This window comes from Manduca sexta, chromosome 7 (assembly GCF_014839805.1).
Source record: "Manduca sexta isolate Smith_Timp_Sample1 chromosome 7, JHU_Msex_v1.0, whole genome shotgun sequence".
Classification (NCBI taxonomy): Eukaryota; Metazoa; Arthropoda; class Insecta; order Lepidoptera; family Sphingidae; genus Manduca; species Manduca sexta.
The window spans coordinates 5,514,677-5,529,383 of record NC_051121.1 but is presented as its reverse complement, the minus strand read 5'-3'; the positions used below and the strand labels follow the sequence as shown (position 1 = coordinate 5,529,383).

General features: G+C 34.8%; 1 protein-coding gene across 8 annotated transcripts in view; it reads left to right on the top strand.

Annotated features, from left to right (window-relative positions):
* LOC115441411 (AF4/FMR2 family member 3-like) overlaps positions 1 to 14,707 on the top strand; it is a 259,154-nt gene that overhangs the window by 123,172 nt on the left and 121,275 nt on the right. The gene's annotated exons all lie outside the window — the stretch shown is intronic.

Genomic DNA, 14,707 nt, shown 5'->3' with positions numbered 1-14,707 from the left:
GTGTCAAACCACATTTAGATGGATCAATTATTGCCGCAATTATCGTACGCAAATATTGCTTAAAAAGATACGCCGAGGAAGATCTTGCTCGCGTTCGTTGACGTATACAAGTATTTTGACAGATATTCAAAAAACGATTATTACTATCAATAATTGCTCCGTATAAATGAGGTTTCATGAATTATAGTATTGTAAAAAAGTGAATAAACAATGTGAATTTAAACAAACACATAAACACCATCGTTAATTGTGCGACACACTTGAACATACGCCAATACACCGCGAATGTAGGGAGGTTGCGCGTTACTTTTACATTATCTTTTTATTTTGAGCAGTAAAGTTTGAAAGAACGTGTTTAATTGGGTGTATTGTTATCGGTATTTAAGAATTTCATATTTTATGTACATCTGTCATGCGATCTTCGTCTAATGTTCGTAAATGGTGTTATTGAAAAAATACATGTTTACTGGTCATGACCATATGGATATTCATGTGTTATAGCGTCATAAATACATCTAGAATATCAATAAAAACAAATGTATAGTGACTACAAAATAAATTATATTCTCTGTATTTTTATACCTAAAAATAGAATTAAGACTTAGTTCAGGGGCCCCCGTTCCGTCTGTAGGGGCGAATTCGATTTTTTGCAATTAGGGACGTTCTATTCGAAGGTCAGCTTCGATAGACGTACAGGTAAGGAGTCAAAACCTCTATTTGCAAAAAGACTGATATTCCCGTGGACGGAATAGGGCCCTCTGACCTTACATTTAACGTAAACAGATAATCATGAATCAATACACGGAGAACAGTATGCAATGTTCATAAACACACAATTTTAATTCACATATTTATTAAGGTTAACTTAACGCAATCACATGGAAACGAACATAAACTTACGCACCCTTAATACATTAGAGCGGAAATCTGCAATGCTCTTTGTTGTAACTGACCGGGTGGCAACAAAGGGTAGGTAAGGGTGGTTCGCCCCTTCGACCCGTGCATAGCAACGCGCAGACGGATCGTTGTACTTGTGGCGAATGTGTGACATCGAGACTCGAATACTGTGAGGGGGACACCCTGTACAGCGTATTGATGGCCTCAGGGCGTTATTTTTATTAAATACACGGTAGCCATGGGAATTTGGTTTAATTCATTTAAATGTGTCAAGACGATAGAAAAGTTAAGGTGTCGGGTGATGGTATTTAGTATTCTTTTTGGTTGAAAGCATTTGAGATATATGTGTAAAAACGTTCTATGTTCGATGTCCACATTCGTTATTTGAGGCTGACATTAAAAAAATAGATTTATTGAAACCACTCTTTTATTAGAGAATCGTTTGTATATAAATAAAAGTATCTAAAATGTAAATAATTATGTGAAACATTAATTTTTGAATGCTATAGTCGCTTTGATCAGGACCATCAGATTATTTTGCACTATATAAAAGAAATCTATTATATACTTTATGTACAAACATATATCGGTAAAATCGTATCTCGACATTATAAGTGTTCGATCCCAACACTTGGTATTACACAGTCTTGTAACGTACGCGAGACGCTCTCTGAATACTTTCTCGTCTTAATCATTACCTCTCACGACAAATCCAATAGCCCTTTTCCAATAAAACCGACGTTCGAAGCGATACAAGCTAGAATTTTGATTTGCGCTAAGTACCGGCCGATGTCTTCTTAACGTGTTATGAATGGCTTTTGTGTAATCCAACTATACCATTTGGAATTGGTTTTGACAGGCCAGCGGCTGGTATCGATGTATTTCGACTATTTAAAGGCCGCCTGATTTTTATATTGTTATACTACCTTGGTGGAGTTGTATAACGGTACGACTGTAGTGATGAGGTCCCGGTTCGATCCTCGGGTCGGGCAGTGATAGTGTGCCATATATGGCAAATGGAGATAGGCTCCCCTATATCACATCATGGGACGGCATATGCACGGAGAAAAGTGGGTGCACCAATTTCGCCTCTGCTCACATCTTCGGGGATAAAAGGCATGCGTGTGTGTTTAGTTTAAAGATTTATTATTAAAATATTATGTTATTGAAATAAAACTATTTTGCGGATTTTATCGCGGTTTTATATTATATAAAAACAAAGAAATAATATGTTACTTTACGCCCTAATGAATCCCAAAACAGAGTATAAGTTCGTCTTACTTGTGTTTGCTTAGTTAGTGCCTAGCTTATAAGACACTATACATTATTGTGTTATGTCTCATTTAGACTATCGGCGAATTATTCGCGGAATAACTTGCCGAATAATTCTTCCACGAATATAACGATCAAATACGAGTAACGAATACACCCGATCATGCAATTTACACACTTGTGTTCGGGACTATTCGTCTTTATTCGGCAATGATCTAAATCAAGGTTTAGATAAGAAATAGAGTATTCCTGATAAATAAACCCCTACTTTTTACTGCAATCATAAATATCGTTTGATGTAGTTATGCCATCTCTGCTTATCTAAAACAAAACAACATAATATACCGCCAGACGACAGCGTTTGCTTTGTGTATTAGCGTGCATAATATTAGTCATAAGTCATAATATGAGGTTTCGTGTTCACAAATTGTCAACACTCAGGCGGACTGCGCAAACAGCCGGGCCGCTTGCTACACGCGGTACTGTCGGAAACGAAAGCTTTATAATAAAATGTTAAATGATAAAATGTTATATAAAATACGTGTATTTACTTTTCACACATTTTAATTAATTTGCTCACGCTTTTATCAATTAAGGGGTAGACAGAGTTACAATTGGTGCACTCGTTGCATTTTAAGTTATTCCTATCATGTTATGACTAGTAGATATATTTCTCAGTATGTTGTTTTGCATCGTAGAACTTAAAGTCCAATTTAAAAGTGGAAACACTTTTTTTTATCAGTTATATTGTCGCTCTTTATAATCCAGTAATTAGTAATTTTCTCTCATTAAACATTGGCCTACCATATAAGCCCTATACATAAAATACTCGTATAGCATTATAACTAAACTTACACGTATAAAAATATTAAAACCGGTTTGACTATGAACAACTCTGGCATAATTACATTATCTTTGTATGCTGTACAAATATGACCTGTATTTACAGTAGGGCGTGTTGCTGGAAATATTGTACATCGGTGGACACAATTTCCTTTAATTTTCCTTAATGGATGCACAACGTTTAATGTAATTAAAGAACAAACGTGTTTTGCTTGTTTATTGACGTTTATCTATCATTGACCGTAGTGCGTGCGTAGAATTATACTATTTTATAGTGATGCTATCTATCGTTACCACATATTAATATGTAAGAACTGAGAGAGCAGAACCGATTTCTGCAGAATGTCCAAAGATTCACGCGATATATATCCTCCTGGATTGATAATTTCAGTTTTATCTGTCGAGTATTACAGTTTCTTATCCAGTAACCAGAAATCTTTATATTACAATTACGTGCCCCTGATGTGGGTGTATGGACTTTATGTATATTTGTTTATCACACACGACTTCTTACATTATTATGGCTTGTATATGTAAATTTAAGAATTCATTACTCTAAAATGCTTGATACATAAGTTTGTGTACGCGTTTCAACATGACGATCTGAATAATAATTAATTTTCCTTATTGACATTAACCAATGCTAATCGGGCTGTCATTTTATTGTAACATGGTTCTTGTCTATGTGAACTAGGTGTGCGAATTCGTTTATCAATAAAATTACATTAAAAAGTGATTCTAGGTAAGCTGATTTTGCGTTGTGTCAAATAACTATGTTAGTTCCAATTTCTTAACCATATTTTTGCAGGCAATGATACCGCCATCGCTCAGTTGCTTACAAACTTACAGTTGCTAAGGATAATCTCTGCCCCAATTGTATCTCGAACATTGTTAAACTTTAACAAAGACTTTATATTGTGTAGAATTCTTGTAGGAAAACTGTATTTTTAAAATAATAATAAAATATCCATACGACAAATATTTTTGCATGCGGAAAATAAACGAATTACTAAGCAACATGTGTCACATTATCGGCTTGTAAAATTTATAAAAGGAAAATATAGATTTGCTTCAGTGACATACATATAATTTTAATCCGAACCAAACGCAGAGAAGCATCTTATTTATAACTCCACACAGAACCATTATTTGCAACTCTATATCCACTGAAATAATTTTAAAAACTGTTATCACGAAAACCGCAGCCCGCTGAAACGGCAATAACTCATTTCGCTGCGACGTAATTCTACCTCAACTTGAAATGCAAACTTTAAAGTACAATCCAGTTGTGTTTCTGACTGTATCCAATACGGGCGCTGGGCGGGCGTTTGACGTGCGATAATCCAATAAGCCGAATTGGAAACGGCATGAATTAACCTTCTTAGTTACTACGGGTAGTGTAACCTAATAATTCAGGTCTAGAACAATGAAGACTCACTAATTACTTACCAGAGTTTAGACAATCGCTGTTTAAACGCGTACGCGTGTCGGGTGGGTGTTTTTAATTCAATAAGATTTATGATGTACGTTTTGTTTATGTTATGTGTGTTTACTATGCGAATTGGCATTTTTAATTATTGTTGAATTTTAAAACTATGGCGTACCTGGTTTACGTAAAAATTAATACAATTGACCTTCTATTTTTTTGGTATATTCTGCTTATGTATATTTAGATCTACAATGCTAAAAATAAAATAAAAAAACATATGCGAAATCTATTATTCTTCCGACACTATAGGATATCATTTGATGCCAGAAATTTACACCGACAATATATTTTATTAGTAAACAAAAGCTAATACAAGAATTGTTATAGTAATTTGAAATAGATCGTTGTTGGCAACATTGTAACGAAACACCCACTTTAATGTTTTGTTGTTTGTTTTGATTTTGATTGACACTTAACATGATATATTAGCATATTTTAGATAATACATCACATTTCATCCACTCATACAAGTCACGTCTAGTTAGGGATAAATAAATATACACGACAGCCATAAATAGATACCAACACTTCCAAAAGACGTAAAGTTTGCGAATTTATAATCACGGATAAGCTCTGGGATTACTGAATCGGTTTTAAGATATATTTTACCAATAGTAAGCTACATTATCCTTGAGGATTATAGACAACATTTTGCTAGGTTTAATATTTGGTGAAAAGAATTTGACAGAGTCGTATTCGCAAATAAATATCTGTATTCTATATTAGCTTTCTATGCGCAGTTTCACCCGCGCAAATGTCCGTCCACGTAGAAGAATTTTAACCATAGTGAGTAAATTGCTAATAGTTGAAGATGACGATAAGTTTTTTCCAGATATCCGACTTCAATAAAACATATTCTGCTGTCAATTATCCTCAAATAGACCCGTGGAAATAACATGAAAATCCGTTCAGTAGTTTCAGAGATGCGCGCTAACAAAAAAACAGAAAAAAATGGAATAGATTTTGTTTTATTACTCTTCTTTAGTCGTTTTCTAATTTTTTATTACTTTACTTTCATTGCACAGAAATGCCGAGTTCTGTTTTTTTATTATGTGTTGACAAAGTACAATATACATTGTACAGTCTTCATTTTCAGCTTGGTCTAAATATTAGTATTAATACAAACTCTTAGGGCCGTGTAAGTAAATGAAACTCAACGTTAAGTAGTATCTCAAGTAGATATTTAATGTATTGAGCTATCTTATAAACCAAGCTTAAGCTGTCACTAAAGAGCATGTTTTTAGCTGAGTCGCCATTGTTAAATAAATCATAGGCCATGACTTAAGATATAATTTGAGATGTGGTTGATATACGCTAACGATCTTAAGATGCTAACATTTATTTGACAGTTGTTTAGTTGATATCGCGCTTAAGAGCGATATTGAGATGCATTTATTTATGCGGCCCTAAGTCTCCAGAACCGAAACAGCTCGTGATTCAGTCACACAAGGTCTCCATTTCGTAACGATTGAGTTTTCGTTACTCATTCGTATTGTCCAGCTGGCAATGGAGGCCATTTAATAAACATGACTGAGTTATACTATTCTTGTATTATCATAAAGGTTTTTTCTCATATCAGGAATATCGAAATGATCAGCTTGTATGATTGATTTATTCAGATTAATTTTTGGTGGGTAATGGTTTGGCTATACACTGAAATTACTGTACAAGCGGGACGCTTGCTTGTCGGCCCACTAAACAAAAAAAACCTCAAAGAGGAGAGGTCTCAAGAAAATATTATTGTACCATACAATTATATAAAATTTTATCGATATTAAGCTAACTCCATACATGACAATCAACTATTTCCACGACACATCACAACAGTCCCCTTCATCGGTAATTGTGTCACGGCACCCAAAAATATCGTCCGATAAACAAACCGGACAACGAAGTGGCATCAACGAAATAAGTATGTATCATTAATTCACATTACACTGTTTACAATGCGAGTTTACAATCAATATGTCGCCATAAACGGTATAAATTGGATTCGCTCACAGATTTATGTAGTTGTGAGGATGTTGTAAATAACAAGTCCGCAAGTATGATTTCCCCGGGGCCAATGTTCCATGTTGCTAAATTGATGACTAGAGGTTATTATATCTAGGACACGCGATATATAACATTAGGTCCTAACGCCTCGGAATAGGGTCAAACAACATCTAGCGAGACAAAACGTACGTGAAGTTTTACGAAACGTTACCCTTTTTTGTCAGGTGCTCGTGACTCGACCTTCGGTTTTTATGTTTATGCTTCCTTGATCACCGTTCGTTTGCGTGTACGATTGTGCTAAAACTGGTTACAGTACGAGAAAACTAGTTTATATTTTAGGTAATGTAGTGAGTAAGTGACCTTCGTTTGTAAACTTATAATTGTTTATTTTGAAGCGACGATAGCCTAGTTGGGTGTGGAACGGACTGCCGAGGCGAATGTCCGCAGGTTCAAATCCCAAGGCCACACACCTCTGACTTTTCTAAAAAAATCATGTGTGTATTCTTTGTGAATTTATAGTTCGCTTTAACGGTGAAGGAAAACATCGTGAGCAAACCTGCACATCTGAGAAGTTCTCTATAGGAATTTCGAAGGTGTGTGAAGTCTACCAATCCGCACTAGGCCAGCGTGGTGGACTAAGGCCTAATCCTTCTCAGTAGCAGAGGAGGCCCGTGCTTAGCAGTGGGCAAGTATATAATACAGGGCTGATATTATTATTATTATATAAATTATTTATAAAAAGAGTGAATACTTTGTTTTTATACTCGCATGTCGAGTAATTGTACAGCGTATTGCGTAACTCTTTAAACGTTATTCGAACAATCCGCTACCATACAAATATCATCATAATTGGTCTCAAACAGGGAATCTACATACGTAAAGTAACTAAACTCGCGCGGCACTCAACCCTTAATAATTTATTGCCCTTTCAATCCGTAAACATAGCTTACTCATTACCATTCAAATTTACCTTCCCAAATCCAGTTTTCATTTCTTTGGAAAAATATTTGGACCATAACGTTGCTCTCCCGGCTTTCAAATTAAATTTTACGTTCAAAGAAACTGGGAAACATTTCGTTTAATAAATTTTTGAAGACTACTACAATATTCATGAAGCGAAGAGAAGGGAAAAAGGAATCAGTGAAAACAACTTTTAAAGGAGACGACCGTGTACGACGCGCCGGTGTTTCGATTCATTTGTATTGTTTCAAAGACTAGGTGTTAGTTTGGATTCTGGAATGTTCTTATTCGAGGCGGTGCTGTCATCCGCCATTGTTATTATTAGTCGTTGTTTAAGTAAAATGCCAATTTGAATATATAAAAATATAAACTTTACCCTGTGATTAAAATCTCATTTAATATAAGCGACTCTTACGCCAGTACACCCACTTACGAGGTAAAACAAATGTCCCTCTCCAGCGTTGATAAAATAATTTAGTTTCGTGATCGTAGGAGATAAGTTTGAAAGCCCAGTTCTTTTTGAAGTGGAACAGTCACTTTTAAATTCCAATCTCTGAAGAGTGGTTAAAATACACATCAACTTTCGACTACAGTAGAATTCGAGTAAGAAAAAATTAAAGACAATAGCCGAGATTTGGTAAAAAAAATTCGTGTTTCGTTTCAAGATTTTGGTCTCTTAATTATTCAGTCTTATTCGAGCAACGGAGAGTATACTATACCGGTCGAGCTGTTTAGACGGAAGCGATGGCGCCAGGACATGTGTGTTCGCACCTCCCCGCTCTGCGGTGTTTTGTCATTGTTCCCCATGAACAACTTTATAATAATTGTACGACCGCCAACATATCTGTCTTTTTGAATTGTCATGTCGTTTCCAATCACTGTTATAAATATGCGAAACATTCCAAATCATTTGATTTTTAGTGGGTACATTCAGTTAAGAACACAATGCTGTCGCAAAAGCATTTAAAATAAGTGTGATACAATGATTAAAATTAAAAACATAATTAACATTCAAACGACCCCACACAACGAAATCGGGGATATAATGTCCTTCTTAACCCGTGAAAAAATACGGCTCGGTACAACAAACCCGTCGTAAACCAACTTTCAGATTGAGCAAAGAAACAATATCCTCTACTAACAACACGCGATGTTAACCCGTTAAGCAGATTATGATTGCACAAATTAACGCATCCGGCCTGCGTTCACGTTCCGTTGGTCTCGGCTGCCACCCGTGCACCGTGGGCTCACCACCCACGGTTAATTAACCGGCAGTCTTGTGAGGGAGCACTTAGCGCGGCTGTTGACAAATGTTGGCCCTACTTGATGGTGGGAACTCGTATTGGCCAACGTTTCGGGGTAATTGACAAATGTATGTGGAGTGAGTTTGGGATTGAATGGGTTTCGGTAGTGAATTGGATACTAATTGACGTAGCCTTTAAACCGTCATGTCAGATATGGATTATGTTGTCTTATTTGAAGAGGGAGGTAAAGAATGATATGTACAATAAAATCCATACTGTCAGTATCACAACGCCTCAGACACACTATTTATGTTTTCATTGTTTTATTTTTCATCATATAGATTCTCGAAAGCATAGTCCTATCGTGTATTTAATTACATTTCCTACTTATAACTAACAAATTGTTTTAGTTCAGTTGTTTGCTGCTATGAAATCTTGGGATTAAATTTCTTCGTCGAAGTAGTTGCTATCTCTTTAGCTGACTGTAACTTTTTATCTGGGAAAGTTAATCACTTTATACTTTTGTACAGTCGGGGATTTTGTAAAGTTGCCAATACTTATTTGACGTACAATTTTATTTTCTCGCGAATAAAAATATTTAGATAGTTGTGGCTGTTAATGAGATTAGTATTAAAGGAAATGATATATTTTATTGGCGAAACAAATTGTGTCCGATATGGCGATAGGCTCTTTCCCTATCACAACATAGGACGGAATACACATGGCGAAAAATGAGTCCATTTCGTGCCTCTGTCTACCCCTTCGGGGATAAAAAAGTCATGTGCATTTGTTAGCTTTAAAAAAAAAAACACAATTTAAGTTAATTGGTATTCTAGTACATCAAAATATACGAGATGAATTAAAATAATTTACAATGAATATTAATTATTAGCGCTTATACGAATCGTAACAATAAATCAATATTTTCTTTTTCGATTCAAATTCATCCAACAGTGTTGTGTAAATATTTATCAATAAACATGTATCGGCAGTAAAACTGCCACTTAACGAGGTCAACCCATAACAATTCAATATGGGATGTCGTAAATGCTCAGATAATGAGTATCTAATGAAAACGTTCATTTATTTTACTAACCGCCCGACTCTAATGGATTTCCTATATTGTGTTAACGTGTATGCCGCAAACAGCTATTTACTTATGATCGATTTCTAGACCAATTATTGTATGATTTTGATATTTATGTTTTGGGTTATTTATACCGTTAAAATATAATAGTCTTATCGCAAAGGATAATCGGTTATTCTTAACATTTTTATCATAAGAGAATAGACACAGATATTTATTAAATCATTGCGTATTATTTAGCATTTTATGATTGACATTCTTTAAAAGGCCACGACAAAGTGACGTCACTCCACCTAATGGTAAACGGGAATGGGGTCCAGATCGAATGTAGGCTGACGAGAGGTGATATCACTCGCCAGTCCTCACACTTATGACGGCCTGTCTGATCCCAGAACGGGACACACTTACGTGGGCCATTATGGTGGGGTTTAACACTTTGTGTACGGTGGTCGCTATCATAAAATATATCCTACCACAAGCAATGATATGATAAAATCAAGCCTAATCGTAATCTTAACTGGAAACACACGGTAGATGAAAGGTAATCCAAAAACGATAAACATTTTTCAATTAGAGACCAATGAATTAAGCTTAACACGTTGTATACAAAAAGACTAGACTACTTTGCATAAGAATACTATACATTAACAGCTCAGTATTATACAAATAAAATATTATCCAAGTATTTGTACCGCATTGAATCTATGTAATGTAAGCACTCGGTAAGCAATTTAAGTAGAAAAGTAAGCTACGCAAAGCGAACTATATTTAACCGTGGAATATATTCACTTTATTCTTTGCATTCGTTTGAATCCTGATGAATGGGTCCTGCGATACGATCTCTTCGAATTAAATTACGCAAGTAATAAATTACTATAATTCTCTTTCTTTTCAATTATATATAGATTTTGCTGATCTTTTGTTTAATTTGTATTTTTACGGTAATTAAGTTGGGTAGAAGAGTCAGCAATATTAACACGCTCGTGTGTTTTTGAACACTTGATCGTTGCAATGGCGGCGTGCTAACGAACACAGTTGTCACTCTAATGGGCGCATATTGTCAAAAAGTATTGTTTTATGTGTTTATGGTTTATAACAAACCGACCTACAGGTCGACAAAATCACCACTGGTGTGAGCGCCATTAAGGAATGAACGAGGAAGCATTTTAGTATAATTTGACATTGTCATTATCTTTGTATATTCAAAGGGTATATTGATATGGTCGGAAAATTATTCTTTGCACATTGTGTTCTTTCTGCCCGTATGCACGTGCATACAAAGACATTCACAAATTCACATTTCTTTTTATATAGCCCTTTTAAATACAACGGGTGTTTAAAATGATATTTGTTTTAATAAATTACCTTGTTCAATTCGAAATGAATAATTATTTAAATAAATTGTAACTACGGGGATAAATACAAATATAAGACAATTAATGGTCAATTCAGAATTGAAAGGTTCTGTATACAAACAATACTAATACATCTTTGGAACATTTTTTTTTATTAAAACGAATGATTTTGATCGCTTTCCTGTAACGCTTTATATCACTACAGAGCTATTGCGTCGCTAACGAATTTAATTATTATGATTTAATTCATCAGTATTACAAAAAATCTATGGACAGTTTTGTTTTCATATTTTTAACATGATAAATGAAGAATACAAAATAGCGAACGATAGTGGCATGTTCACATAAAAAACTGATCGTATGTTAAACATAATGATATTTCGACTTGAATGTCGTACGACGAAAACATGACGATAAAAACAATGCTCATTAATGTTATCATGACACGTGACTAAGTGTTCTTTAATATTTATGTATAAACGATAAGTTCATAACCTCACAAAGAAATGTCACGACCAAAATGTTGACACAATTTAGATGAGTTTCGACTTTCCCAGAAACGATTCTTTTGAGCGAATTATCAAGTCTAATTCCGAAACAATTTTTCTTCGAAGCCAATACGAGTTGCAAAATCAAATTAGCGAGTTTATGTGAAAATTTTTAGAACGAGATGATGTTCACAAAGTTTTATTATACAGTCTGCACTCGTAATGACATTCATAATTTTGAACCTCTGATCCTGAGAATCGGGTCTGTTTTATTATTTCTGTGCATTGCTTAGAAATGTCTTCTATCTATCATCTTAATGTTGCTTATGGTACGTTTCAAAAAAGATATATTCGCAACGAAAATAATCTGCGCATATCTTCGCCTACCGTCTCTCAGAATGTGCTGGATTTTTGTTCAAAATGTTATTTCTTATTGTGATTACTTTGTAACCATTATTCAATGACGTCAATAGATTATTAGAATGTTTCAACGTGTTTTCTGCTCGTTCTCAGTTTGAGATTATTGAAAAGTTATCGAAAAGACGACCAAGAACGTCGACCTGTGTCTTCGTCGGATCTTTAACTCGATTAAGATTCAAAATTCCCATTATTATAATGAAGCTGTTTCCTCACAGCGCCATCACAGATGGGGTTCCGGACAAAGTTCGACATAAATCCACGATAAATACATATCGACGGTTTTAACAGCCGTTCGGCGGCAATTTTTATTAGATTTATTGCTGGTACTTTTTTTAGTAACTTCCCATTTCCGTTCGGTTTAAGAAAGTGGGTTACATTATTTATTCAGCTCGCGCGCTCATAATAACCGATGTGTGTTGAAGGATTTTTTGCATAAAGATTCATACGATATTACAGTACGTGACTACGTTGTCGAATTTGCAATTCATGGTAGGGATCCTGGGAAATCCTCCCGGATCGCCCACTCGCTCCCCTCTACTCTCCACCTCCCCCTAGGCGACCTTTCCCTTTAGCCGTTAAACACTACGCGCTATTTCTCGGAACCCCCATAACCTATTGTAATGCGTAACCTGGTATTGAAATAGCTGGTACTACTTAACATAAATTGAAATAACGATGAATTAACTCATGAAATTAGACTGAATCGTTTACATATTTATTGAATATTGTTGCAGTTGAATATACCAAAAACAACACTAAATACAATAAGTAAAGTAATTATTGTTAGGAAATGTATTTATAATGTATATGTATCGGGGGCTAAAGGTAAAATTTGCCAATTGAGAACCCGACACAACATATAGGTACCAATATGCATAAATGTACTCTGCAAATCGTTCTAACTATATCTAGATTCTACATAAAGGGACGCCGGTAGGAATAGGGATATATGGACGCTAAGCATATGCATCATTCTTACCCTCAATTGAAGCAACGCTTCATCAAGCAATTGTAAAGCGCATTGAAAAAATAACAGACTGCCTGATTGATAGTTGTCACAATAAATCTTCTTTGTGCAAACTTGATTCAATTGATTGGCAATGGCCGGCGCCAACATTCGGACGCCGGCGAAACTGCACCAAACGTTATCAATTACCATTGAAATATACCACTTATCTATACCTCGCGAATGGCGCTGAATTCGACATACTTGTATAATTTTGAAACTGATATATTATGTGTTAATTAACTGTTATGATAAAAGTTATTATGAAGGACATTGAGATAAGATATGGCTTGGTATTTCCCTATAAGGCTTGAGGGTAAAAAGATTTAATATTATGTGTTTGATTTTGATAGTATTGTTAGACATGTGTAGTTTTTATACTTAAGGCGATACCTCAAGGTCCATTTTCATACATTTTGTTTCGGCTTTAATCTGGGTAACTAAACAAGTATTGGCAAGTAAAGAATTTAAATTCACGTCTAGTTAGTGATTAGTTCTCGCAGTTGAAGAAAAATGTAAAAATAATTAATAATCATGGATATTTCTGCCTTTAAAATTTCGTCATATTAAATTTTAAAGGCCGAAATATCCATGATTATTAATTATTTTTACGTTTTTCTTCAACTGCGAGAACTAATCACTAACTAGACGTGCCAATACTTGTTTAGTTACCCAGATTAAAGCCGAAACAAAATGTATGAAAATGGACCTTGAGGTATCGCCTTAATAATATATTCTAAAATTTGTCCATAAATTGTTGTAAATTTTGAAAAAAAAAATTTTTTACTTTTATTAAGTGTATTGATAACGAGTAAAGAATTTCTATTTGTTAAATTTATAATAAAAAGAAACTTAATTATCTTCCTCCTAAAACTATTTTTGTACTGATAGGCTTAGCAGACGTTGTCCCACCTCAGACGGTCTTCTAGCTAGACCGCCACATTTTACGTATACTACTTAATTTTTTGGATCTTGACAACAGCTCCATCTATCGGAGTCGCAATTATCCCTTATTTTTAGATCTAGCCAACCAAACACTCACAAATATTTATTAAAATTGGTTAATTACGTTCAGAGATTAGTGTGTATAGAAAAGATTTTCTTGCAAAGATCATCCAAATTACGAAGTTTTGATTGTTGAGTTGATTTCCACAATTATTCTTTCATAAAAACCTTATCCTGACAATTACGAACACAACAAAATAGAAATCTGCCAATTCGGACGAATTCTTCTCTAAAGATACTCTTACATACATGCGGCAATCGATTTTTATTTATATAGATTAAGTTAAAACTTGTCCAACAATAGATATTATACAAATTATCACGTTTTACTGCACAAAAGCGTACGACGTTTCGCAACAAATCGCATTCGCCGTGTTATCGGAATAACAATGGCGGCCAGTTTATCGGCCGGTGATAAAAATGCCCTCTGAAAAATATCTACAGGTCGACGACCCGCGGCCCCCCAACCTATGACACGCGGCGACGCGCCGTGCGACATCGGGACTCGATGGAGAATTTTGGGGCTTATCAATTGTTGTTTTAACAAGATCGTTTTAGATTATACACTTTGAGTAAGTTATTTCTTTTGGAGGTTTTTGGAATTGTATATTAAGAGTAAGGTTACATATGTTTTAATATAATCGAA